Here is a 26325-nt window from a genome sequence, read left to right as displayed (position 1 = left end):
TGCCGCCTCCACCGCCGCCGAGGCCGCAGACAAAGCGCCGGAGGTGGGAGGCCCGCGGGCAGACCCTGCCTCCCTCCGCGCCGCCTGCCGGGCCCGGCTCCCGCCCGCAAACCCTCGGCCGCTCTTGTCTCCCCTCCTGTGCGTCCTTGTCCATTTTTGGGTGAAAGGAACCCGAAACGTGCAACAGGTTTGGGCGTTAATCCTTATTTTCCGGCCGGTCTCGTCCTCCGGGCGTCCAGGGAACAGATGTGCCCGGCTGCTGGGCAAGTCAACCCAGTGGCTGGTTCCTTTGTGTGGCCGGTGACCAGCCTTGTCCGGTGGGTGGGGGGTGCCGCTTTGTAACCCCCGGACTGCGCCGAGGCTCCTGGACGCCTCTCCCGTCCCCCGGGTTTGGCTTCTTCCGGGCCTGCAGGATAACATCCCTACAGCCTTTGGAAGAGTCAAAAGGGGAGGGAGAGAGCGGGTTGGCAAAGATTCGTTGTTCTGTATTTGCTTTATTTAAAGTATATTTTAGGCACATTGATTTAGGGCAGTCAGATCGGCTCTGGAGGGTACGAGTGGGATTTGACCCTCGGGTGCACGGTTTGGACTTGCTGCTGCCGTGACAGCACCCGCGGTTCTCTTGGTGGTTTGACATCTTCCTGTCACACAGACATCACCCTAGAACTTGGAGTGCTGTTAAGGGAGTACTTACTCGGATAGCAGCTGTTTGACAGGTCACCTTTGTCTGTGCCAACCATACCCACCATACATCCCAGCCTATATAGGTTGGCAACTCCTCAAATTAGAATTCCCACTCAGAATATCCCCATGTTGGAAAATCTTAATCTGTATGGTTTTCTTTGGCATGAAAAGCCTTTTCTTAGGTGTGAGAAACTCCCTCCCCAGCCTTGGGAAGAATACCTAATATAGAACAATTTATCTTTGTTTACATACCTTGGGTCATGCTGATACCTAGCTGTTTTCACTGGTATGCTATTTTAGCACAACAATACTAAATGGGAGGAAGATATTCTCTTTTTGCTTTGAGCAATAAAATACTTCTTTGTTCTGGTACCAGGAAGCCTTTATACAAAATACTTTGTGTGGTCAGAAGTTGGTGACTGTCTTTACTGTATGGCCAAATACATGAAAAAATCCCCAAAGGACTTAGAAAGCATTACACAACTTTATAGGATTGTTTTTATACCCCAAATAACAGGAAATCGTTTTACCATTGACATCTGAAAACTAAATGTCCGCTAATTAAAAAACAGAAAATAATTATATTTGACCTCTTTTTAATGTCCTGCATGAGGACTCCTTGAAGCTCTTTCTGCTCCCTAAAAACAAACTCAGAATTAATAAGAACATTTCTTTTGAAGAAATAAAATTATACCAGATTAATCTGATTTATAGAATATTTCTTCTGGCATAATTAGTAGTTTTACTTTACTAAAAATACAAGTAATCTGTGTAACATCTAACTTTTCAGAGACAAGCAACAGGAGACATTGTCTTCTACAAATATGGATCTATAGGGAAGTCTTTTGAGAAAAATATTTTCCAGTGGAAAGTCCCAGAAACTTAAATCTCCATAATAGTTTTCTTTCATTGAGGTATAGAATTCATATACCATGAAATTTATGCTTTTAAAGTGTACAGGTCTGTGGTTTTAGTGTAGTCAGAGGTTGGGTACTTCTTCCAAAACATTTTCCCCATCCCAAAAAGAAACTATAACCCATAGCAGTCTACTCCCTTGTCTTGCCTCCCCCTAGCACTTGGCAGCCATTAATCTACTTTCTGTCTATGGATTTGCCTATTCTGAACATTTCATATAAATGGGATCGTACAATATGTGGCCTTTCACATTTTGCTTCTTTCACTTAGCGTAATATTTTTAAGGTTCATCCGTATTGTACATGAATCAGTGCTTCATTCCTTTTTATTGCCAGATAATATTGCATTTTAGGTATATACCACATTTTGTTTATCCATTCATCAGTTGATGGACATTGGGTTGTTTCCGCTTTTTGTCTATTAAGAATAATGCTTCCGTGAACGCTTGTGTACAAGTTTTTGGGTGGACATATATTTTCAGTTTCCTTGGGTATATGCCTAGGAGTAGAATTGCTGGGCCGTGTAGTAAATCTATGTTTAATTTTTTGAGAAAAAGAAAACCGCCAAACTGTTTTCCACAGCATTTGCACCATTTTAAATTCCCGCTAGCAGTACATGAGGGTTCCAATTTCTCTGTATCCTCACCAACACTGTGTTTTTTCTTTATTTTGATAATAGCAATCCTAGTAGGTGTGAAGTGGTATCTCATTGTGGTTTTGAGTTGCATTTCCCTAGTGGCTAATGATGTTGAGTGCCTTTCCATTTTCTTTTTGGCTATTTGCATATCTTCTTTGGACAAATGTTTATTCAATCTGTAAGTGTTTAGGAAACCCTGGTTGCATAGTGGTTAAGTGCTACCTCTGTTAACCAAGAGGTCAGCAGTTTGAATCTGCTGGCCGCTTCTTGGAAACTCTATGGGGCAGCTCTACTCTGTCCTATAGGGTTGCTATGAGTCGGAATTGACTCGATGGCAGTGAGTTTGGTTTTTTGTTTGTTTGTTTGTTTGCTAAGTGTTTATGTTTTTTACATGTATTTTCTCCTTTAATCTTTAAAATAATCCTGTAAGGTAGGTTTGTCCCTATTTTACTATGAGGAAACTGAGTACAAAGAGGTTAAATAACTTGCTTGTTTTTTAACCTTACGGAGTTAGTCAGAGACAGGGTCTGTATACAGTGAACTCAGGTGTTTAGAACACTCCTTACTCTCTGCATTCTTTCCACTTCATGAAGCATACAGAAGTTAAACCATGTTTGTGAATTTGGTTGGCTAGTTAGTGACAAAGTGGGAAGTAAAAAAGTAACCAAACCAAGCAGCAGCGACAGAAAAGCAGGTATTGGGGACCTAGGCCAACATTGCATCATATTCACCAGATTTTGTTACGCTTTTCCAAATAACTCTTGATTTTGTTCAACCCTAATGAGTTTGGTGTTATTTATTTCCAGTGGGGCAACAGCGCAAGTAAACCAAGTAACAGCTTCTTAGTGGTGTAGCTGATTCTAGAACCAATCCACTGTTCACTCTGAGCCGTTGTGCTTTCTATTCCCCTGAGGCTGACATACCCTCCCCCCGCCCCATTAGTTTATTCCCTCTCATTGTAAAAGAATTCAACAATTTCACATTTTTGAGAAAAATTATTTTTCTGGGTTAAGCTGAAATTTTACTTTGAAGGAGGTGGTCTGCCAGATTCATTTTGAAGTGCAGGATTACTAAGGTACACATTTCAGTTTTCTTGTACTGCTCTGTATCAGACATAGTAGGTCATGGAAAATTGTCAGCTCTTCAGAGGCTAGGTAGAGACCACATGTTATTTATTCATCATTGTATGTCCGTTGTCCAGCATAGTGCCTGACACACAATGATTACAAATGAATACAGTTTTTTTAGAAAACTGACTAAAAATTATGTTACTCTTTTTTTAGAGTAAAGGGAGTACAAATTGCAGAAAAAGGAAGTATTTTTATCCCTGACATATGATCTAAAAAATAATAAATGATAAAAAATTAGATTTTAACTTAAAGCTCAACATTGTATCTTTGGTTTAAGAATTATGAGTGGCAGTAACTGTTTGATTTGGGGCCTAAAAAACAAGCTCTGAGTACCTTGTGACTGGGCACATCTTTGTTTTCCAAGTGCTTAGTTCAGTGCCCTATGCATAGGAATTGTACCCTAAGTGTTTCTGAAATGAATGACGACCAGTGAGTTAATAAAGGAATTCATTTTAGTTATAACAAGCCCTGGTGGTATAGCGGTTAAGAGCTATGGCTGGTAACCAAAAGGTTGGCAGTTCAAATCCACCAGGTGCTCCTTGGAAACCCTATGGGGCAGTTCTACTCTGTCCTCGATGGTCGCTGTGAGTCAGAATAGACTTGATGGCATCGGGTTTGGTTTTTTTTTTTTTTTTAATAACAAACCCTAGTGGTGCAATGGTTAAGCTTTTGGCTGCTAACCAAAAGGTTGGCAGCGTGAATCCACCAGACATTTCCTTGGAAACCCTATGGGGCAGTTCTACTTTGTCTTATAGGGATCGCTATGAGTCAGAATCAACTTTAAGCAGTGAGGAGATACAGCAAATGAATATTTAGGCAGTGGTTTTCATTTATGTATTTTGTCAAGCCCAATACAGGTTAATTATAAAAATTTAAAGAATACATGAACATAGAGAGTAAAAGCTGGAGATCCCCTTTTGCTTCTTTTTCCCTTCTCTTTCTTCAGCCTCAACCCCATTTCTGTCCCACATAACCACTATTAACAGTTTAGCGGTTACATTTACAGACCTGTATCTTTGCACGTATGTGTGTGTGTAGGTACAGTTATGCATTTATGTACATACATGCAATTACATTCATGGTGATTTTTCTTTCACAGATGGGATTATACTGTATGTATTTCTTTTTCTCTTAAATGTGTTATTTAAGACATGCATCTATATTCACAAATGATAAACATAATATTTGTTTGTTTTTAGTTTGCCAGCCCTATTTGATTTTGGTGTCAGGATTAAGCCAGCCTCCAGGAAAGAATTAAGAACCGTTCCATTTTTTTCTGTGCTCTGCAACAGTTTAAAATGTCTTGCCCTTGCCCTTCTTTTATTAGAAATCACCTGATAGCTTTGGGGGAGGGAAGAGATGTGAAATGACCTTTTCATTTTTTACTGTTCTATCAAATTTTAACCCCTATTTTCTATTGCAAATGAATAAATAAAACAGTTTATACAGGAGTGCTTGGGCTTTTTGCTGAGCGAGACCCAAGGCAGAATCCTACACTTCTACTTACTAGTTGTGTAATGTTTTGGCAAGTTACTTACCCTCTCCAGACTTCTGTTTCTTCATCTGTAAAATTGCAATAATTCCTACCTCACAGGAACCTGGAAAGTAATAGATTGAATTTATATGTGGAAAGCCTTAGTATAATACAGAAAGCTCTCTAGCTGTAGCTAAGAAAAATGAAAAAAAATAATAATTTTTTTGAAATTGTAACATGCTACTCAAATGTAAATTTGTCATATTTATTATAATTATGTGCCTTAGCCTAATAGGAACAGATTTAAGGAGAAGGATGGAGCTAGAGAGGATTTCCACTAAGGTGGAAGGATTGATAAAAATTTCCAGGCCATTTAGAATTTAATTTTGGTAGACAGAGGTTTCTAAATACCTGCACCCATTTGAGGCAGGATAGTTGGGTCGAGCAGTGGAGTAAACAGACCTGGATTAATCTTTCATTAGCCGGTGACATCGGACAAGTTAATTTCTCTCAGTAAAATCAGTTAACATCTACTTATAGGGTTGTTGATGTTAGGTGCTGTTGAGTCCATTTTGACTCATAGTGACCCCATAGGGTTTTTTAGGGTGTGACCTTTACGGAAGCAGATTGTCAGGTCTTTCTCCTGTGGAGCTGCTGGGTAGGTTGAAACAACCAACCTTTTGGTTAGCAACCGAGCACTTAACCATTTGCATCACGAGGGTACCTTCTTTATAGGGTAGCTGTGAGAAAAGAGGAAACCGTGGTGGCGTAGTGGTTAAGTGCTACAGCTGCTAACCAAGAGGTCAGCAGTTCAGATCCGCCAGGCACGCCTTGGAAACTATGGAGCAGCTCTCCTTTGTCCCGTAGGGTCGCTATGAGTCGGAATTGACTCAATGGCGTTGGGTTTGGGGTTTTTTTGGTATGGGAAAAGAGAGGAGCCTTGGTGGTGCAATGGTTAAGCATTTGGCGGCTAACCAAAAGTTCAGCAGTTTGAACCCACCAGTGGCTCTCTTGGAGAAAAGACTTGGCAATCTGCTCTCATAAAGATAACAGCCTAGGATACCCTATGGGGCAGTTCTGCTTTGTCCTATAGAGTCACTATGAGTTGGAATTCACTCCAGGGCATACAACAGCAACGTGAGAAAAGAGATTAGTATAGTGCCTGGCATGTAGCAGGTGTTCAAATTGTTAATTTTCTTTCCTTGCACGTAATGAGTACCAGCAGTTCCAAACATGAAGTCCTGCTATTTTAAGGCTACTTGTTATAATGGAAAGAGCATTTGACCCTAAGTCAAAGTTTTATTCTGTGTACTATACTTAGTATCCATTGGCCTTGGACAGGTCACCTAACTGCTGAGATCCTTCTGTTTGTTTCCTTACCTATAAACAAAACAAAACAAAACATGATAACTAATACTTACTGAGGACCTGTTTATGTGCATTTACTAGGCAGTGTACTCATTAATTCTCCCAGTAATCCTATCATACAGAGATGATTGTCATTTTCCTTTTTATAGATGAAGAAACAAAGGCACAGGAATTGGATTTTCCAAGCTCCACTTGGTGGACACCTCAGTCCTATCCATGGTCTTTCACTCATTACAACTGTTACCTCATGGGAATAATAGGGTGTGTTCCTGCATACTGGCAATACTAAATAAGGAGTGTGTTGTAAACTGGAATACTAAGTGTATAAAAAAGAAAACCATTTTAAAATGAGACTAGTTATGTATTAACAATTTCCATTAATAAAATACAAATAGAGAATTGTTATTGTGTTCTAAGACCTATGCTTAAGAGTAGTAATTTAAGATTTTTAAATACTTTGTGTTGTGCATGATCGTTTTGCCTAAATAACTTTATTACTTGGTCTTCATTGCATTTCCAATTTGAGTAGGTAAAGGAGCAGTGGGTAGGTAGTGATCATAAAAGGAAATATAAGCTTGTTTGTGTGTGTGTATATGTGTGTGTGTGTGTAGGTAGTGATCATAAAAGGAAATATAAGCTTGTTTGAGTGTGTGTGTGCGTGTGTGTGTGTTGTAAGCCAGGAAGTACAGTTTTCTAGCCATTTGGCGTTTGCAGAAACTGCAGATTCTTGGAAAGGAGTTGAGGAAATCTGCATTATAATTCATTGTCTTCTAATGGATTTGCAGAGTAGTTTAAAAAATGAATCTGCCTTTGTCAGCTGGTTTGTAAAGAGCTATTGATTACATTCTTGAAAGACAATAATATTGTCTTACCTTTGATAGGCATTGCCAGAACTTTTGCTTATGGGCTTCATTTTGTTTGATGAAATTCAGTGGTATTGATTTTGGTATCTTTGCAAGCCTTGTGCTAGTTATATGCAAAACAAAAAATGCTGTTGGGATGTCAGAAATTAAATTGTGACTCAGAATAGAAGGTTTAGAAATTCAGTCTATTGAGGTTTCAGTTAGAATTTTTACTGTGTTGTATAGGGGTGGGAATTCCTATGTTTAGATTAGAGAATTTTGATCAGAGTAGGCTTGAATTGCGCTGTGCAGATACTTTAATTGAATACTTTTTTTGTTGCAGAATACACAACATATAGGGAGGGATGTATAAGAGTTAGATATGGTTCTTGTCTTCAAAGAGTTTATAATGTAGTTAGGGAGGCACAGAAGGAGGAAACAAAGTGAAAAGGCAGAGGGCTCTTAACGCTTATGCCTTCTTTTTGTTAAGTCAGTGTTATTGAATTGGGTTTTGGTAGGATGCCATAGCTCTCTCCTAAGGGACACTATCAGAAACAACCCAATTCTTTGAAAACTGGAAGTTGTGTATCTTGTATACCCTATTCATTATATACTGTTCTCTTTCCCTTTTAAAAATTACTGTCTGATCTGAGTACCAAGTACTTGGTATTTCCACTCCTGACTACTTTTGTTTTCCTCCTGGCTTGTGGGTTGTGTTTTCCTTTTTGTAATGGTTACTAGAAAACGAGAGCCAGATTTGTGGTCTATCCGAGAGCAGGCATATAGGTTTTTTTATGTACATTTTTTAGCCTTGTGTGTGGCACCACTTTTGTATTCTTTTTTTATTCTTTTACTTTAATCTTTAATTTATTAACTTTTTATAGTTCATGTATTATAAGTCTCATAAAGCCTTTTAAGAACAAAATGGGATATATATATTTCCAAAGGGCAGCTGCTGGATTCAAGTTGCAGACCTTTTGGGTTGCCACCAAACTCTTAACCACTATGCCACCAGGGCTCTGGAAACTGCGGGGCAGCTCTGGTCTGTTCTATGAGTTGGAATCGACTTGACGGCAGTGGGTTTGATGTGTGTATATGTATATATATATTTCATCTATGAAATCTATGGAGGAACATATCAAGGCAAACAGGTTAATACAATAGAGACCAGATATAACAAATAGGTTTCATTTCATGGTCCAGCTCTGATTGATAATGGTGGCTGCCAGGAATACTGCATCGCAAGGTAGTTTGAGACAGCATCTGGATTTAGTGCGTAAAGGTACTGTTATTGTTGAACAATATTTGTTGCTGTTATGGGTAGGAATAGTGATGGCATGAGTGCCTGTGTTTGCCATCCATCGTATAGACAAAATATGTAGGATGCTGAGTGGCGCAACAGGTGCGTGACTTTTAAATTCAGAGCTAAGTGTTGCAGCGAGAGATATAGATTTGGGGAAGTACTGAAAAAAGCAGGTGACTTATTAAAGCTGGAAGTCAGATTGGTTCAGCTAGAATAGAACTTCTGTAGGGCATTAAGGAGAAACGAGATTGGTGGAAAAGATGAGGAAAGGGGTGTGGGAGGCCTTGACTGATGGAGGAGATTAGTTTTCTTAATTTCCTAAAATTTTCTCTTATTAATCTCCTACGTTATTTCCACTGCCTTTGCTTTAGTTCAGGTCCTTGTCATCTTTTTTGTTTTAAAAGTTGCTCGTTCTTTAGGTAATGCATTCACCTGTTTAAAAAGGTACAAAAAAACACATGATTAAAGTCTTCCTTTTACTCCTATTTCTCAGCCACTCAGTTCTTTCTTCCTCAAAATTAACCAATGCCATCAGATTCTTATGTATTCTTCCAGAAATATTTTATGTATACGTATGTGTTTTCCCATCCTTCTTACACAAATGATACTTTCAATACCGGTGTACATACTGCTTCTTCTGTATCATACACGCTATTACTCACCCTTTCCACCTCTTAGAGATTTTAAAAAATACCAATACACGAAGAGTTTTCTTTTTTTAATAAACTTTTTGTTTTGGGATTGTTTTAGATTTACAGAAAAGTGGCAAATATAGTACAAACAGCTCCTATATATCCTTCACTCAGTTTCCGTTTCCCATAATGTTACCATTTTACCATGGTACATGGGAAGAAACCAATATTGGTATAGTACTTTTAGATAAACTCCGGATTTTATTTGGAATTCACCAGTTGTTATGAATGGAATTTTGTCCCCGCAAAATATATGTTGAAGTCGTAACCCCTGTACCTGTGATCTGGCTTAGAAATGGGTTTTCTTTTGTTAGGTTACTCCAGAGTAGGATAAGTCCTAAACCTAATCCCTTCTGCGTGGTGTCTTATAAAGCAGAGTACAGGCACAGAGAGACAGACACGCAGGGGGAGATGCCCGTGACAACAGAGGCAAATGCATCTATAACCAGCAAAGAGATGCCAAGGATGGCTGGCAGTTACCAGAAATGGGAGAGAGGCTCACGGAAGGAATTAAGCATGGCTAAGACCCTGATTTGGACTTTTAGCCTATAGAACTGTGAGAAAATAAATTTCTGTTCTTTAAAGCCATTTGCTTTATAGTATTTTGTTATAGCAGTCCTGGGAAACTAAGATACCAGTTTTTTCATGAACGTTATTTTTCTGTTCCAGGATCCCATCCAGAATACCACACTGCGTTTAGTTGTCATGTCTCCTTAGCTTCCTGTGGCCTCCTGACAGTTTCTCAGTCTTTCCTTGTTTTTCATACCTTTACAGTTTTGGGAATACTGGTCAGAACTTTTATAAAATGTTTCTCTATATGAGTTTGTCTGATATTTTTTTGCCTTATTAGAATGGGGTGGTAGATTTTTTGGAAAAAATCCACAAAGCTGAATCAGCCTTCTTATTACATCATATGAGAGAGGGAGTACCTCCTGTTTACATGACATCACTGATGTCCTTAACTTTGGTCACTTGGTTAAGGTGGTATTTGCCATGTTTCTTCACTGTAAGGTTGCTATTTTTCCTTTTTACATACTCTGTTTTTAGAAGTGAGTTATTAAATCCAGTTCACCCTCCAAGTGGGAGGGGAAATTAAAGGAGCTTTATTTTATTTTGAAAATTTTAAAAATATTTTTATTGTTGTAAAAATATATGACACAACATTTGCCTATTTTTTCTTTTTATAATTTTTATTGTGCTTTAAGTGAAAGTTTACAAATCAAGTCAGTCTCTCACATAAAAACATATACACCTTGCTACATACTCTCAATTACTCTCCCCCTAATGAGATAGCCTGCTTTCTCCCTCCACTCTCTTTTTGTGTCCATTTCGTCAGTTTCTAACCCCCTCTACCCTCTCATTCCCCCTCCAGGCAGGAGATGCCAACATAGTCTCAAGTGTCCACCTGATCCAAGAAGCTCACTCCTCACCAGCATCCCTCTCCAACCCATTGTCCGGTCCAATCCATGTCTGAAGAGTTGGCTTAGGGAATGGTTCCTGTCCTGGGCTGACAGAAGGTCTGGGGGCCATGACCACCGGGGTCCTTCTAGTCTCAGTCAGACCATTAAGCCTGGTCTTTTTACAAGAATTTGGGGTCTGCATCCCACTGCTCTCCTGCTCCCTCAGGGGTTCTCTGTTGTGTTCCCTGTCAGGGCAGTCATCGGTTCTGGCCGGGCACCATCTAGTTCTTCTGGTCTCAGGATGATGTAGTCTCTGTTTCACGTGACCGTTTGTGTCTCTTGGGCTCATAATTACCTTGTGTTCTTGGTGTTCTTCATCCTCCTTTGATCCAGGTGGGTTGAGACCAATTGATGCATCTTAGTTGGCTGCTTGGTAGTGTTTAAGACCCCAAACACCACTCTTCAAAGTGGGATGCAGAATGTTTTCTTAATAAATTTTATTATGCCAATTGACTTAGATGTCCCCTGAAACCATGGTCTCCAAACCCCTGCCCCTGCTACATTGGCCTTCGAACCATTCAGTTTATTCAGGAAACTTCTTTGCTTTTGGTTTAGTCCAGTTGTGCTGACCTCACCGGTATTGTATGTTGTCTTTCCCGTCACCTAAAATAGTTCTTATCTACTATCTAATTAGTGAATACTCGTCTTCCACCCTCCCTCCCTCTTCTCTCTCGTAACCACAGAAGAATGTTTTCTTCTCAGTTTAAACTGTTTCTCAAGTTCTTATAATAGTGGTCTTATATGATATTTGTCCTTCTGCAACTGACTAATTTCACTCAGCATAATGCCTTCCAGGTTCCTCCATGTTATGAAATGTTTCGCAGATTGCTCACTGTTCTTTATCGATGCCTATAGGGTCGCTATGAGTCGGAATCGACTCAACAGCACTGGGTTTTTTGTTTTTTTTTTTAGTATTCCATTGTGTGAATATACCCATAATTTTTTTATCCATTCATCTGTTGATGGGCACTTTGGTTGCTGCCATCTTTTTGCTATTGTAAACAGTGCTGCAGTAAACATGGGTATGCATATATCTGTTCGTGTAAAGGCTCTTATTTCTCTAGGATATATTCCGAGGAGTGGGATTGCTGGATCATATGGTAATTCTATTTCTAGCTTTTTAAGGAAGCACCAAATCGATTTCCAAAGTGTTTGTACCATTTTACATACCCACCAGCAGTGTATAAGTGTTTCAGTCTCTCCACAGCCTCTCCAACATTTATTATTTTGTGTTTTTTGGATTAATGTCAGCCTTGTTGGAGTGAGATGAAATCTCATTGTAGTTTTGATCTGCATTTCTCTAATGGCTAATGATTGTGAACATTTCTTCATGTATCTGTTAGCTACCTGAATGTCGTCTTTAGTGAAGCGTCTATTCATAACTTTTGCCCATTTTTTAATTGGGTTATTTGTCTTTTTGTGGTTGAGTTTTTGCAGTATCATGTAGATTTGAGAGATCAGGCGCACATCAGAAATGTCATAGCTAAAAACTTTTTCCCAGTCTGTAGGTAGTCTCTTTACTCTTTTGGTGAAGTCTTTGGATGAGCATAAGTGTTTGATTTTTAGGAGCTCCCAGTTATCTAGTTTTTCTTCTGCGTTCTTAATAATGTTTTGTATACTGTTTATGCCATGTGTTAGGGCTCCTAACGTTGTCCCTATTTTTTCGTCCATGATCTTTATCGTTTTAGATTTTATATTTAGGTCTTTGATCAATTTTGAGCTTGTTTTCGTGCAAGGAGTGAGGTATGGGTCTTGTTTCATTTTTTTGCAGGTGGATATCCAGTTCTGCCAGCTCCATTTGTTAAAAAGACTGTCTTTTCCGCATGTAACTGTTTTGAGGCCTTTGTTAAATATCAGCTGCTCATATGTGGATGGATTTATGTCTGGATTCTCAATTCTGTTCCGTTGGTCTATGTATCTGTTGTTGTACCAGTACCAGGCTTTTTTGACTACTGTGGTGGTATACTAGGTTCTAAAATCAGGTAACTGTTTTGTCAGAAATGAATATTGCCACTCCTGCTCTTTTTTGATTGTTGTTTGCTTGATATATTTTTTTCCATCCTATGAGTTTTAGTTTGTTTGTGTCTCTAAGTTGTGTCTCTTGTAGGCAGCATATAAACGGACCTTGTTTTTTAATCCATTTTGCCACTCTCTGTCTCTTTGTTGGTGCATTTAGTCCATTTACATTCAGGGTAATTATGGATAGGTATGAATTTAGTGCTGTGATTTTGATGTCTTTTTTGTGTTGTTGACAGTTTCTTTTTCCCACTTAATTTTGTGTGCTGTGTAGATTATCTTTATATATTGTCCTTTCCTCATATTTCTTGTTGATTTTGTTTCTGTTGAGTCTCTATTTTTTTCTTGTATTTCATTTTGATGAGTAGGATAGTTTGTCTCCTTTGTGGTTACCTTATTATTTATCCCTATTTTTCTAAATCTAAACCTAACTTTTATTTTTTTGTATCGCCATATCTTCCTCTCCATGTGGAAGGTGTTTGATTACATTTCTTAGTCCCTCTTTATTAATGTTGTCTTCTTTTATATAATAACATCGCTGTTTCCCTGTTTTGAGCTTTTTTTTTTTTTTTAATTCTTGCTTTGTTTTTTGGATTTCCCTGTCTGGGTTGCCTTCTGGTTGCTCTGCGCAGTGTTCTAGTCTTGGGTTGATACCTGATATTATTGATTTTCTAACCAAAGTACTCCCTTTAGTATTTCTTTTGGTTTTTACAAATTCCCTAAACTTGTGTTTATCTGGAAATGTCTTAATTTCACCTTCATATTTAAGAAACAGTTTTGGTGGATATATGATTCTTGGCAGGCAATTTTTTTCCTTCAATTTTTTAAATATACCATCCCATTGCCTTCTTGCCTACATGGTTTCTGCCGAGTAGTCCGAGCTTCTTATTATTGGCTCTCCTTTGTAGGTGACTTTTCATTTATCCCTCGCTGCTCTTAAAAGTCTGTATCTTTGTTTTGGCAAGTTTGATTATGATATGTCTTGGTGACTTTCTTTTAAGATCTACCTTATGTGCAGTTCGATGACCATCTTGGAGAGATATCTTCTCATCTTTCATGATATCAGGGAAGTTTTCTGCCAACAAATCTTCAACAATCCTGTCTGTATTTTCTGTTATCCCTCCCTGTTCTGGTACTCCAATCACTTGTAGGTTATTTCTCTTGATAGAGTCCCACATGATTCTTAAGTTTTCTTCATTTTTTTTAAATTCTTTTATCTGATTTTTCTTCAAATATATTAGTGCCAAGTGATTTATCTTCGAGTTCAGAAATTCCAGCTTCTACTTGCTCAGATCCTGGCTCCACGCTAGCCATGTGATCTTTTGCTTCTTATACTTGACCTCTTAGCTTCTCTGTCTATATGATGGAGATGTTAATAGTACCTATCTCATAGGATTGTTGGGAGGATTAAATAAGAAAATGTGTGAAGTGCATAGAACAGTGTGTGGCACAATAGTGAAGTACTAGGTAAGTGTTTGCTATTGTCATCATTATTTTTGTCATTACAGTGTTGCAGTGAATATTGTATATGTATATAAATTATTTTACACACAGTGGTGATTACTATATGAGATGAATGAGATTTCAAGATCAAAGGTACTCAAATTTCTGGTTTTGATAGATACTGCCAAATTGTCCTCCACAGAGGTTATACTGTTTTGCACTTCCACCAGGAATATATGAGCACGTCTGTGTTCCTCTTTCCAATGTGTTGCCAAATTATTGGATCTTTGTCAGTCTGTGGTACATTTCTTTTATTATGAATTAATTTGAGTGTCTTTGCATTAAGTCATTTAAGAGTTTAGATTTTGATGCTACTTGTGTGAAGTCATTTGTGCCTCATCAGCTGGGAAATGATAAAAAATGTTTTATTTAGAAAAGTGTTACAGTAACAGGTAAGAAATAGTTTGGGCTTGGGAAGACTATAAGTACTTAGTTGCAGGATGGGCTACTGCTGAAAAATTGGACACCAAGTTGCTGAGGTGTGACAGCATGCTGTCTTGGTAACATTTTTAAAAAAGGTTTAAGGGGGGAAAAATGTTTTTAGAGGAATCACCATGCTACATTTGCAACCAAGAATGAAAAAATATGCAGAGGTTGGGATGGAACAAAAGATTGCAGTTTTATTAAAGTAAAACTCAGCATGAAGTTAGTTCTGACACATATGAGATGTGTGATTATGTTTCATAATAATTAGGGATAAATTAAAAGCAGTTCACATATATAATTGTAATTAGTTAACTTTAATATCCAATTTTAGAAATTTTTTCCTTCCCCTTGTGTGCTCCAGTATGTCTAATCATTCCAGTTGATAGCTTCTTTCTGTCAGGCACTGTTTAATGGTTATCATTAACCCCCTTCTGTCCAGCACACAAAACCACTCTTTCCCCACCCTCCAACTACACCAAATCTTTAAATCCCCTGGATGGGAGTTGAGGGGTGGTGTTCGTTCTTTGCTTTTTTCTTTGCATTTGAGTTTCACGTTTAGAGTCTGTGAGCTCAACCTAGCCAGCCGTGTATTACTACTCCTCCCCGCCCCCACCACATGTACATGCCAAGGCTGGAAGCTACAAAAACTCTGCGATGTAAGAACAGATTACCGGGGGTTGGAGCAGAGGAGATGATACAAAAATGGTCACCATGCTGAAAGAAGGAAAGAAAGATTAAACCAGGGGAAAGAAGTAGACACTTTGGAATCTGAGAATCTTGGGTTCTGAATAATTAAGTTTAAGAGTAGAGAGGGCAAAGGATAGCTCAAGTAACCCATTAACTCTACTGACCCAGCTCCCTCAATCGTAGTATCAGTATGAAAGCAATTTCTTATGGGAAGCAAGCAAAAGTATACGGAATAATACAGTGTACCCATCATCCAGCTTCAACAATGAATAACTCATGAGGACTATCTTTCATATATATGCCCACTCACTTCCCCCTTCCCCCTCCTGCTTTTTTTGAGGCATATTCCATATATCCTATTGTTTCATCTGTAAATATTTTATTATTTATGGCTCAAAGATAAGGGTTCTTTTTTTTAATTAAAAAACAAAACATAGCTACAGTTCCATATCCCTTTCATGACCGGATTAAATTAAAAAAATTGTTTTTTGTTGTTGATTAGTTTTGTTTTCCGTTAATGGACTGCATGCTGAATCGTTGAGTGTGTCTCTCTGGACTCTGGCAGTAGGCTTGGTGGGACTCATATGTCCCTGTGCTCTTTGGTGGATGCGTATGTCCCTTTGGACTCTGGGAGGGGTAGGATTAATGGGATGCATATGTCCCTTTGGACACTGGGACACAAATGCCCCTGTGGACTCAGGTGCAAGTTGTTGGGAAACATATGCCTACAGGATGCAGCTGGCTGCACCATCTTATACAATATCCTGTAAAAATAGTAATTTGGTGCACACACCCATTTCTTCCACTTCCAACAGTAATACAGATCCCCTCTTGATGGCTTCACTTGCTGTAGTGGAAAAGCAGGCTCCCAATAAACCTGAATTTAGAGACCATCTGAAGAATGGATTTGATGCATTGAACACTAGTGACCGAAGACCGGACGAGTTGTGGAATGACATCAAGGGCATCATACATGAAGAAAGTAAGAGGTCATTGAAAAGATAGGAAAGAGAAAAGACCAAGATGGATGTCGGAGGAGACTCTGAAACTTGCTGTCGAATGTTGAGCAGCTAAAGCAAAAGGAAGAATTGATGAAGTAAAAGAACTGAACAGAAGATTTCAAAGGGCGGCTCGAGAAGACAAAGTAAAGTATTACAATGACATGTGCAAAGAGCTGGAAATGGAAAACCAAAAGGGAAGAACACACTTGGTGTTTCTCAAGCCGAAAGAACTGAAGAAAAAAATTCAAGCCTCGAGTTGCAATAATGAAAGATTCTATGGGGAAAATATTAAATGACGCAGGAAGTATCAAAAGAAGATGGAAGAAATACACAGAGTCATTATACCAAAAAGAATTAGTCGGTGTTCAACCATTTCAAGAAGTAGCATATGATCAGGAACCAGTGGTACTGAAGGAAGAAGTCCAAGCTGCTCTGAAGGCATTGGCGAAAAACAAGGCTCCAGGAATTGTTGGAATAACAATTGAGATGCTTCAACAGGTGGATGAAGCGCTGGAGGTGCTCACTCATCCATGCCAAGAAATATGGAAGACAGCTTCCTGGCCAACCGACTGGAAGAGATCCATATTTATGCTTATTCCCAAGAAAGGTGATCAACCGAATGTAGATATTATAGAACAATGTCATTAATATCACACACAAGCAAAATTTTGCTGAAGATCACTCAAAAACGGCTGTAGCAGTATATTGACAGGGAACTGCCAGAAATTCAGGCTGGTTTCAGAAGAGGACGTGGAACCAGGGATATCATTGTTGATGTCAGATGGATCCTGGCTGAAAGCAGAGAATACCAGAAGGATGTTTACCTGTGTTTTATTGACTATGCAAAGGCATTTGACTGTGTGGATCATAACAAACTATGGATAACACTGCGAAGAATGGAAATTCCAGAACACTTAATTGTGCTCACGAGGAACCTTTACATAGACCATGAGGCAGTTGTTCAGACAGAACAAGGGGATACTGCATGGTTTAAAGCCAGGAAAGGTGTGCGTCAGGGTTGTATTCTTTCACCATACCTATTCAATCTGTATGCTGAGCAAATAATCCGAGAACCTGGACTAGGTGAAGAAGAACGGGGCGTCAGGATTGGAGGAAGATTCATTAACAACGTGAGTTATGCAGATGACACAACCTTGCTTGCTGAAAGTGAAGAGGCCTTGAAGCACTTACTAATGAAGATCAAAGACCACAACCTTCAGTATGGATTGCACCTCAACATAAAACAAAAATCCTCACAACTGGACCAATGAGCAACATCGCGATAAACGGAGAAAAGATTGAAGTTGTCAAGGATTTCATTTTACTTGGGTCCACAATCAACAGCCATGGAAGCAGCAGTCAGGAAATCAAAAGATGCATTGCATTAGGTAAATCTGCTGCAAAGGACCTCTTTAAAAGTGTTGAAGAGCAAAGATGTCACCTTGAAGACTAAGGTGCCCCTGCAGCAAGCCATGGTATTTTGATCACATTATATGCATTTGAAAGCTGGACAATGAATAAGGAAGACCGGAGAAGAATTGATGCCTTTGAATTGTAGTGTTGGCGAAGAATATTGAACGTACCATGGACTGCCAAAAGAACGAACAAATCTGTCTTGGAAGAAGTACAACCAGAATGCTCCTTAGAAGCAAGGATGGCGAGACTGCGTCTTACATATTTTGGACATGTTGTCAGGAGGGATCAGTCTCTGGAGAAGGACATCATGCCTGGCAAAGCACAAGGGCAGCGTAAAAGAGGAAGACCCTGAACGACGTGGACTGACATAGTGGCTGCAACAATAGGCTCAAACATAACGATTGTTAAGGATGGCTCAGGACTGGGCAGTGTTTCATCCTGTTGTGCGTAGGGTCGCTGTGAGTCGGAACCAACTCGACGGCACCTAACAACAACAATAAACCTGACAGGTGGAAAATTATGTGTGACATATATGTCCCGCTGGTCACAAAAGAGATATGTCATACAAAAAATTTCACAGTAATTCCTTAATAGTATCAAGTGTTCAGCTTTCTCCTTTTTCTTGCCTTGTTGCATGACCTAGAACTTCCAGCACTATATTGAATAAGATTGGTGAGAGTGGACGTATTTGCATTGTTCCCAATCTCAGGGGAAAGCATTCAGTCTTGCACTATTAAGTATGATGCTAGCTGTTAGTTTTTTTTTTTTTTGTACAAGCTCTTTATCAAGTTGAGGGAATACCCCTGTATTCATATTTTTCTTGAAATCTTTATCATAAATGGTTATTGAATTTTGCCAGTTGCTTTTTCTGCCACAAATGGTATGATTTATGTGATTTCTGTCTGTTAGCTTGTTAATATGGTGGATTACATTGAGTAATTATCAAATATGGAACCAGCTTTTCATCCCTGGAATAATTCAACCCCACTTGTTCATGGTGTATAATCTTTTTATATATTGCTGAATTCTGTTTGTTACTATTTTGTTAAGGATTTTTTGCGTTTTTATTTATGTCTTTGGTTTTGGTATTAGGGTAATACTAGCTTCATAAAACAAATTGGGAAGTGTTCCCTTCTGTTTTCTCTAAGAGATTGTGTGGAGTTAGTATTAATTTCTCTTTAAACATTTGGTAGACTTCTCCAGTGAAACCATCTGGGGCCGAAGTTTTTTTTTTTTTAAATAAATTATGAATTCAATTTTCTTGGTAATTATAGAGCTGTTCAAATTAATCTATTTTATATTGCGTGAGTGGTGGTAGTTTGTGGTTTTCAAGGAAGTGGCAGTTTAATTTGTCAAATTTATGTGTGTAGAGTTGTTCATAAGCCTGCTGCCGCTGAGTTGATTCTGACTTATGGTGACCCCATGTGTGTCAGGTAGAACTCTACTCCATAAGGTTTTCAGTGGCTATAGTCTTAAAAAAGTAGATTGCCACACCTCTGGGTGAATTCAAACCACCAACCTTTTAGTTAGTAGCTGAGTGCAAACCATTTGTACCACCCAGGGCCCTAGAGTTATTCACAGTACTCTCTTATCCTTTTGATGTCTTCAGAGTCTATAGTGATATCCCCGTTTCATTCCTCATACTGGTAATTTGTGTCTTCTCCCTCCCTCCTTTTTTTCTTGCTAGGAATTTGTCAATTTTATTGATTTTTCTTCCCAAAGAACTAGCCTTTTGTTTCATTGATTTTCTCTATTGGTTTTTTGTTTGTTCTGCTTTATTTTCAGTTTCATTGATGTTTGCTCTTTATTATTGCCTTCCTTCTGCTTGTTTTGGGTTTAATTTGATCTTCTCTTAAAATAAGAGCTTAGATTATAAATCTGAGATTTTTCCTCTTTATGATATACAAATTTGTGCTATAAATTTCCCTTTCAGCATTGCTTTAGCTGTGTTCCACAAATTTTTTATATTTCATTCTAATTCATTTTATATTGTATTTAGAAGTGTGTTATTTAGTTTCCAAGTGTTTGGAGATTTTGCTGTTACAGTTGTGTTATTGACTGTAGTTTGATTCCATTGTGGTCAGAGAACACACACTGTATAATTTCAGTTCTTCAAAATTTGTTGAGGTTTTATGGCCAGGATATGACCTATCTTGGCATATATTCCAAGAATACTCAAAAAGACTGTATTTTACTATTTGGTGGAGTGTTCTATAAATATTGATTAGATCCTGTGGATTGGGAGTATTATTGAATTCTTTAATATCCTTGTTGATTTTCTGTGTATTAGTTCTATCAGTTGTTGAGAGAGGAGTGCTGAAGTTTCCAACTGTAGTTGTTGATTTATCTATTTATCCTTTTAGTTCTTTCAGCTTTTGCTTCGCATATCTTAGAGCTCTCTTGTTTGGTGCATAGGCATTCAGGATTGCTGCATCGTCTTGATGAATTGACCCTTTTATCATTATATAATGTATTCTCAGTCTCTGGTAGTTTTCTTTGTTCTGAAGTCTACTTTATCTTGTATTAATGTAAGCATTCCTGCTTTCCTTTGACTAATGATACATCTTACCCATCCTTTTACTTTCAACTTGTCTGTGTACTTCTATTTGAAGTGAGTTTCTTGTAGACAGCATATAGTTGGGTCAGGTTTTGTAATCCACTCTGCCTTTTACTTATTGCATTTAGACCATTGACTACATTTAATGTAGTTAGTGGTGTGTTTTTAATGTAGTTAGTGGTGTGTTTCAACGGGTTTAGTGGTGTGTTAGGGCTTATTAAGTCTGCCATTTTATTTTTGTTTTCTGTTTTTCTCTCTGTTTTTCACTTTTCTGTTTTCTTTTTCCTGCCTTCCTTTGGGTTACTTGAACATTATTTTAGAATTCTATTTTGATTTGCCCAGAGTGCTTTTTTTTTTCTATTATTTTTGTGCTTTAAGTGAAAGTTTACAGTTCAAGTTAGTTTCTCATACAAAAATTTATACACACATTGTTATCTGACCTTAGTTGCTCACTCTGTAATGTGACAGCACATGCCTCCTTTCTACCCTGGATTTCCCGTGTCCATTCAACCAGGTCCTGTCCCTTTTTGTCTTCTCATCTTACCTCCAGACAGGAGCTGCCCGTTTAGTCTCAAGTATCTACTTCAGCTAAGAAGCAGTCTCTTCAGGAGTATCATTTTATGTCTCATAGTCTAGTCTAATCTTCGTCTGAAGAGTTGGCTTCGGGAGTGGTTTCATTTCTGGGCTAACAGAGTCCGGGGGCCGTGTCTTCGGGGTGCCTCTGGTCTCAGTCAGACTGTTAAGTCTGGTCTTTTTACTAGAATTTGAGTTCTGAGTCCAGAGTGCTTTTGAGTATACCTCTGTGTATATCTTTTTTGGTAGTTGCTCTGGGACATAACTTACACAGCCTATTAGCGTCATCATTATTGCAGTTTCAGTGAAGTGTGGAAACTTACTCCTTATATGTCTCTTTACCTTTTTTCCTTTATAATTGTCTTAAAATATTTCATTACATACATTTAGAACCATGTCAGATAGTGTTATTTTGCTTCAGCTGTCAAATATAATTTAGAAAATTCAAAAGAAGGAAAGCTGCTTATATTACTCATATTTTTATTTACTGTTTCTTTTTTCTTTCTTCTTGTTTCAAGATTCTTTTATGTTTTCTTTCTGTTTAGGCAATTCTTCTAGGGTCGCTATGAGTCGGAATCGACTCAACGGCAGTGGGTTTGGTTTATTCTTTTAGGGTGTGTCTGCTTACAAAAATTTCTCTTAGTTTTCCTTCATCTGAAATGTCTTGATTTCATCTGCATGCCTGCTGGATATTTTCACTGAGTACAGCAGTCCCTCGGTATCCATTGGGGATTGGTTTCAGGATCCCTGCAGATAACAAAATCCATGGATGCTCAAGTCCCTTATATAAAATGGCATAGTATTTGCATATCATCCCGTATACTTTAAATCATCTCTAGATTACTTATGATAACTAATACAATGTAAATGCTGTGTAAATAGTTGTTTCATCACAGTTGAAGATGTGCTCTGGAAGGTAGCCTTTCTCTTGAGTCTCTTGAGCTCTTCTGGGAACGCTGATGCCGCCTGTGTCTCAGCTGATGCAGATTCTCCGTGATCTTGAAGTTCTTGAGGCTGTAGCACTTTACGTAGCAGCCAGCCATCCCTCAATAGCCTGACACTCCTTCCTCTCGCTCTCCGCAACCCCTTGACACTTAGCCTTTGAGAGATTGACCACTTCATTGCTCTTTAGGGGCCATTTTTTCGCAGAAACAAAGGGTGCACACAAAGCAAGTAGCAAACTACTGAGACGTAAGGCGAACAGTGCTCAAACAAGGAGTTGTAGAGAGAGACTGAGGAATGTTAAATGGTGGGATGCTACGGCAGGGGATGCCTACACATCACTTCATTCACATGGAGTCAGCATAGTGCTTGAAACGCGGCAAAGTCAAGTTTTGCTTTTTGGAACTTTCTCCTCACCCTCCTCCCCACAGTGAATATTTTCGATCTGCCTGTTGGTTAAATCCGTGGCTGTGGAACATGTGAATATGGATGGTCAATTGTAAAGGATTTCACAGAGTATAGGGTTGACAGTCTTTTCTTTAATACTTGAAAAGTATTGTGCCACTTCCTTTGGGCATCCACTGATGAGAAACTACTGTCATTTGTGTTTCTTTCACTGTATATGTGTGTGTGTGCGTGTGTGTGTGTGTATATGTGTATATATGTATATAAAACCAAACCTATTGGCATAAGTCAATTCTGACTCAAAGTGACCCTATAGGACAGAGTAGAACTGCCCCATAGGATTTTGAAGGAGCAGCTGGTGGATTCAAACTGCCGACCTTTTGGTTAGCACCCAAACACTTAACCACTGTACTACAAGGGCTTCAGGTGAAGTTTTGTTTTCTTTTCTGAATGTGTTCTTTGTTTTTAGTTTTCAGAAGTTTAACTATGATGTCTCTTAGTGTGGATTTCTTCGAGTTTTTCCTCTTTAGAGTTTTTTCAGCTTCTTGAATCTGTAGGTATATGTGTCTTGACAAATTTGGGGGGTATTTAGCTGTTACATCTTCAAATGCTTTTTTCAGCCCACCCTCTTTCTTTCTTACTTTTAGAACTCTGATGACACAAAATGTTTGCTTTCTTGCTGTAGTCTTATAGGTCTGTCCACTTGTTTTTTCATTCTGTTTTCTTCCTGTTATTAAGATTGAATAATTTCTAGTCTTCCATCTTCCCTTTCAGTAATTCTCATTCTGCTGTTCAGCTCATCCACTGGGTTTTTTAGATTCAGTTATTGTATTTTTCAGTTCTAAATTTCCATTGGCCCTTACTTATATCTTCTGTTTCCTTGCCAGGGCTTTATATTTTTTCATGTGTTTCAAGCATGTGCAAAATTGCTCATTGAAGCATTTTTATCGTGGCTGCTTTAAAAACTTTGTCAGCTAATTTTAACAGCTTTCCATGGGGATGTGGGGAGCTGAGGGGATGGGGAGTGCTGGAGAGTGGGGGTTTGTAACCAGCCAGTGGGGATAAAAGCCTTGGCTCCATAATTGGCTTTCTAGGATACCACCCTACTCAGGAGGTTCAGGTGCCTTGTTACAAAGTTCTAGTGGGGGGAAGTCTAGGCTTTCCATTTTGCTGGAATGGGTAGTATTGAAGCCACAGTTCTTTCTGTGGTATTTGACTAGAGTAGAGCAGTTATTGTCTAAAAGTTTTCTGTCTGGTAGGCCACCCTTCTTGGTATTTTGGCTAAAGGGAACAGGCTTTTGTTGGACCCTTATTTGTTTTTGTCTGTTGATGTTGCCAGTTACCAGCTTTTCATCTCCAAGTGTGAAATACATGAGGCAAAAAGAATACCCAAGGAACTCACCACTGTGTCTTCCCTTGTCTCCTGAGATCCTTAGCCGGTCTTCCTACTTCTCTTCACTTTTTACACACTGCTTTTTTTTTTTTTTAAGTATAACATCAGGGTTTTTAATAGTACTTAGTTGGAAGAATAGGAAAAAGTACAACTCCATCATCCCAGAAAGTGTAGTGCCGTTTCACTCCTTTTTAAAAATACCTGCAGTGACTCTCCATTGCTTGTAGAATAACATAGGAGCTTCTTAGTCTGTCATTCAGACCCTTCCGCAGTCTACCTGCAACCTTAATTTTTCTGCTCATTTCCAACTACTCTTGTTTGTTCCCATAACACCATTACACCCACTTCTCACTTACTGACGTGGTTAGGTTCCAAAGACCAGGTTGTTATGTGAAAATCGGTGTTATGCGAAAATGGAGGATGACCACATCAGATCTCAAAACGGAGAATGACTACATCATTACATAGCTGCCAAACTATACCATTACATAACTGCCAAATTACATCATTATATAACTGTCCAGCCACAGAGAATCATGTCCCAGCCAAGCTGACACGTAACTTTAACCATCACAGCCAGTGTTACTGTTGGCCAGCACCTTGGTGTTCATTTCTGCCAGACATACCTCGTTAAAGCACAAAATAGTAGGATAGTAGACATTTTACTATTATAAATGCAAAATGTCAGATAACAAGGTAGTTGATAAGTGAGGAGTAGGTGTATGCTGAACCTCATCTGCTGTTTTATACATTTTGCACTTTTACTGTCACTATACTGTGACCTTGATCATTTTGTTCTTCTGCCTACGCAATCCTTCATTGCATAGCTGTGTCTTCCATTGTCTTGTAGCTTGCAAGATATTATGTGTTTGTATCATCAATTGTTTTGAAGAAACTTGAAGCTGGAATTATTTTAAAGTGTCAAAATAATATGTTCTGTACTGTAATACTTTTGTATCCTAAGGTAGTTAAGGTAATCATGATTTTAACTGATTAAAATACCTATAAAAAAAAAAACTAGTGCCATCATAAAATACCTATATCACCAGTAAATGATTGTGGAGACCCTACTCTTTGTTGAGTAATGAATTTAAACATTGAGATATTAGATAATTTAAAGATTCGCATTGTGTTGAGTGATACTTCTTTAAGAATAAAGTGTTTTCAGTGCTAAATAATTTTGCCTTAAATTTTAGTCTATGTTAATAATTATAAAGGCCTGGCCAGTGGTTTTGAATCCTAGTTGCACGTTATGGTCAGCTGGGGAGCTTTGAAACAATACCTATACCCAGGTCCAAACCCCAGAGATTCTGATTCAGTTGGTCTAGGATGGGGCTCTGGCATTAACATTTTTTAAAAGCTTCCCAAATAATTCTAATACATGGCTGGATTGAGAACCATTGGTCTAGAATAAGACTATCGTAAAATAGAAGTGAACACTAGTGGTCTCAGTCACCGTTAAACTTCTGTCCTGGAATGCTTCCAGCAGTGTGCAGCTTAGAACTTGGTTTTTCAAAGTATTTACCTTAGAGTTTTTAAAACCCTATTGTTGTACATCCTGCAAATGACTCACCTCTGTGATTGTGTTATAAAGCATCATGCAAAATATGATCTGGTTTGCAAAGGGGCGACAACATTTTGTAAAAATAAATACATTCCTCTGGCTATTTAAAATTGCTAAGTCTAAGAATATTCTTTCAAAGATTTGTTTTAATTTTTATTGTTTTCTTTTAAAGGTGGTTGTGGGAATATTGCAGAGACTACAGCAGCCTATACAGTCCAAGTAAAGGTGTAGGGTTTTTTTTTTTGTTGTTGTTGTTAAATTAATAACCTGAATCTGGCTTTGAATATTTTTTTGTCATAATACTAAGGTACACAATCAGCAAGATTATGTATGTATCTCAGCTAGTTGTAAGCATGGAATTTGCAACTAGAGCACAGAAATCAGACATTGGCAGTAATTAGTAAATGTGGCCCTCTTGAATGTCTTATGATAAAGTTGGTGTAGACATTAGGCATCTAAGTAGCACTGTGTTTATTTTAAGAGGCTGACAGGACTTTTAGCTTCTAATAGTAGAAGCTGTTAGGGCAATGGAAAGGACAAGAGGAAGAAAAAGAGAAAGGAGAAAAGAGGTCAGTCAGTAGAAAAGGTAGAAAGAAAAAAATTAGGATGAGAGGCAAGAATTTAATTGAGTTGTGTGACAGCAAGGTTTTCCCCTGAGGAAGAAGAAATTAGGTGCTCTAGTTATTTATTTGAGATACATACCCAGTTCAGTTCATTACATATGACCTTCATAGGCAAAGTACACAGGAAATATAAAGTGACACTAACTTTTTTCTACAGTTTTTTTAAATTTCTAGTTTCATATAGAAACTGGTGTGACTGAAAGGACTACTTCAAAAGAGCAGTTGATTTATATTAAATTAATTTTAATGAATGATCATGAGAAGGTTACTGGATTATTGTCAAATTACTTGTCAAATTTTGGTTTTTTTTCAATGTAGAGTATGCTGTTAGTATGTTTTATTTAATATATATTTATGGAATTAAGAATTTTAAAGGAGTTTAATTCATTGTCATGGGATTTATATGGGAATAGCAACAGAAAGCATTAATTTCATTATACCAAAAGTTTTCTAGGTGAGGAGCTTAATATTTCAAAATTTATATGCTGTGGTTAGGTCCCTTTTTCTGGCAGGAGATAAAGGTACCAACTCTCATGGTCTCTTGTTTCCTGGCGAGTAGGGGCCAGGGAAGTCTCTGTATTCCTACACTTTGAGGGAGAATTTACCCTATATGCTACTGATAATAGGCCCATTGCCATATTAAACACATATATCTAATAACCAGTGTTTATTCTGCAAAATGGTCACTTTCCTTATTTAGAGAAAATAAACTAAA

At 38.2% G+C, this 26325-nt stretch overlaps 1 protein-coding gene across 2 annotated transcripts in view; it reads left to right on the top strand.

The window, feature by feature from the left end:
* The window catches only part of SESTD1 (SEC14 and spectrin domain containing 1), a 128114-nt gene that overhangs the window by 462 nt on the left and 101327 nt on the right, over positions 1 to 26325 (top strand). The window contains exon 1 of one of the 2 annotated variants that reach the window (XM_049887562.1): positions 31 to 187. The exons of the other annotated variant lie outside the window; for it this stretch is intronic. The gene's annotated coding sequence lies outside the window, so the exon portion shown is untranslated. Of the gene's footprint in view, positions 1 to 30; positions 188 to 26325 lie in introns of those variants that run through there. 2 annotated transcript variants of the gene reach the window in all.

This window comes from Elephas maximus, chromosome 6, assembly GCF_024166365.1.
Source record: "Elephas maximus indicus isolate mEleMax1 chromosome 6, mEleMax1 primary haplotype, whole genome shotgun sequence".
NCBI lineage: Eukaryota > Metazoa > Chordata > Mammalia > Proboscidea > Elephantidae > Elephas > Elephas maximus.
Note: the sequence above shows the minus strand (reverse complement) of the source record. Positions and strands in the feature narration are given on the sequence as shown.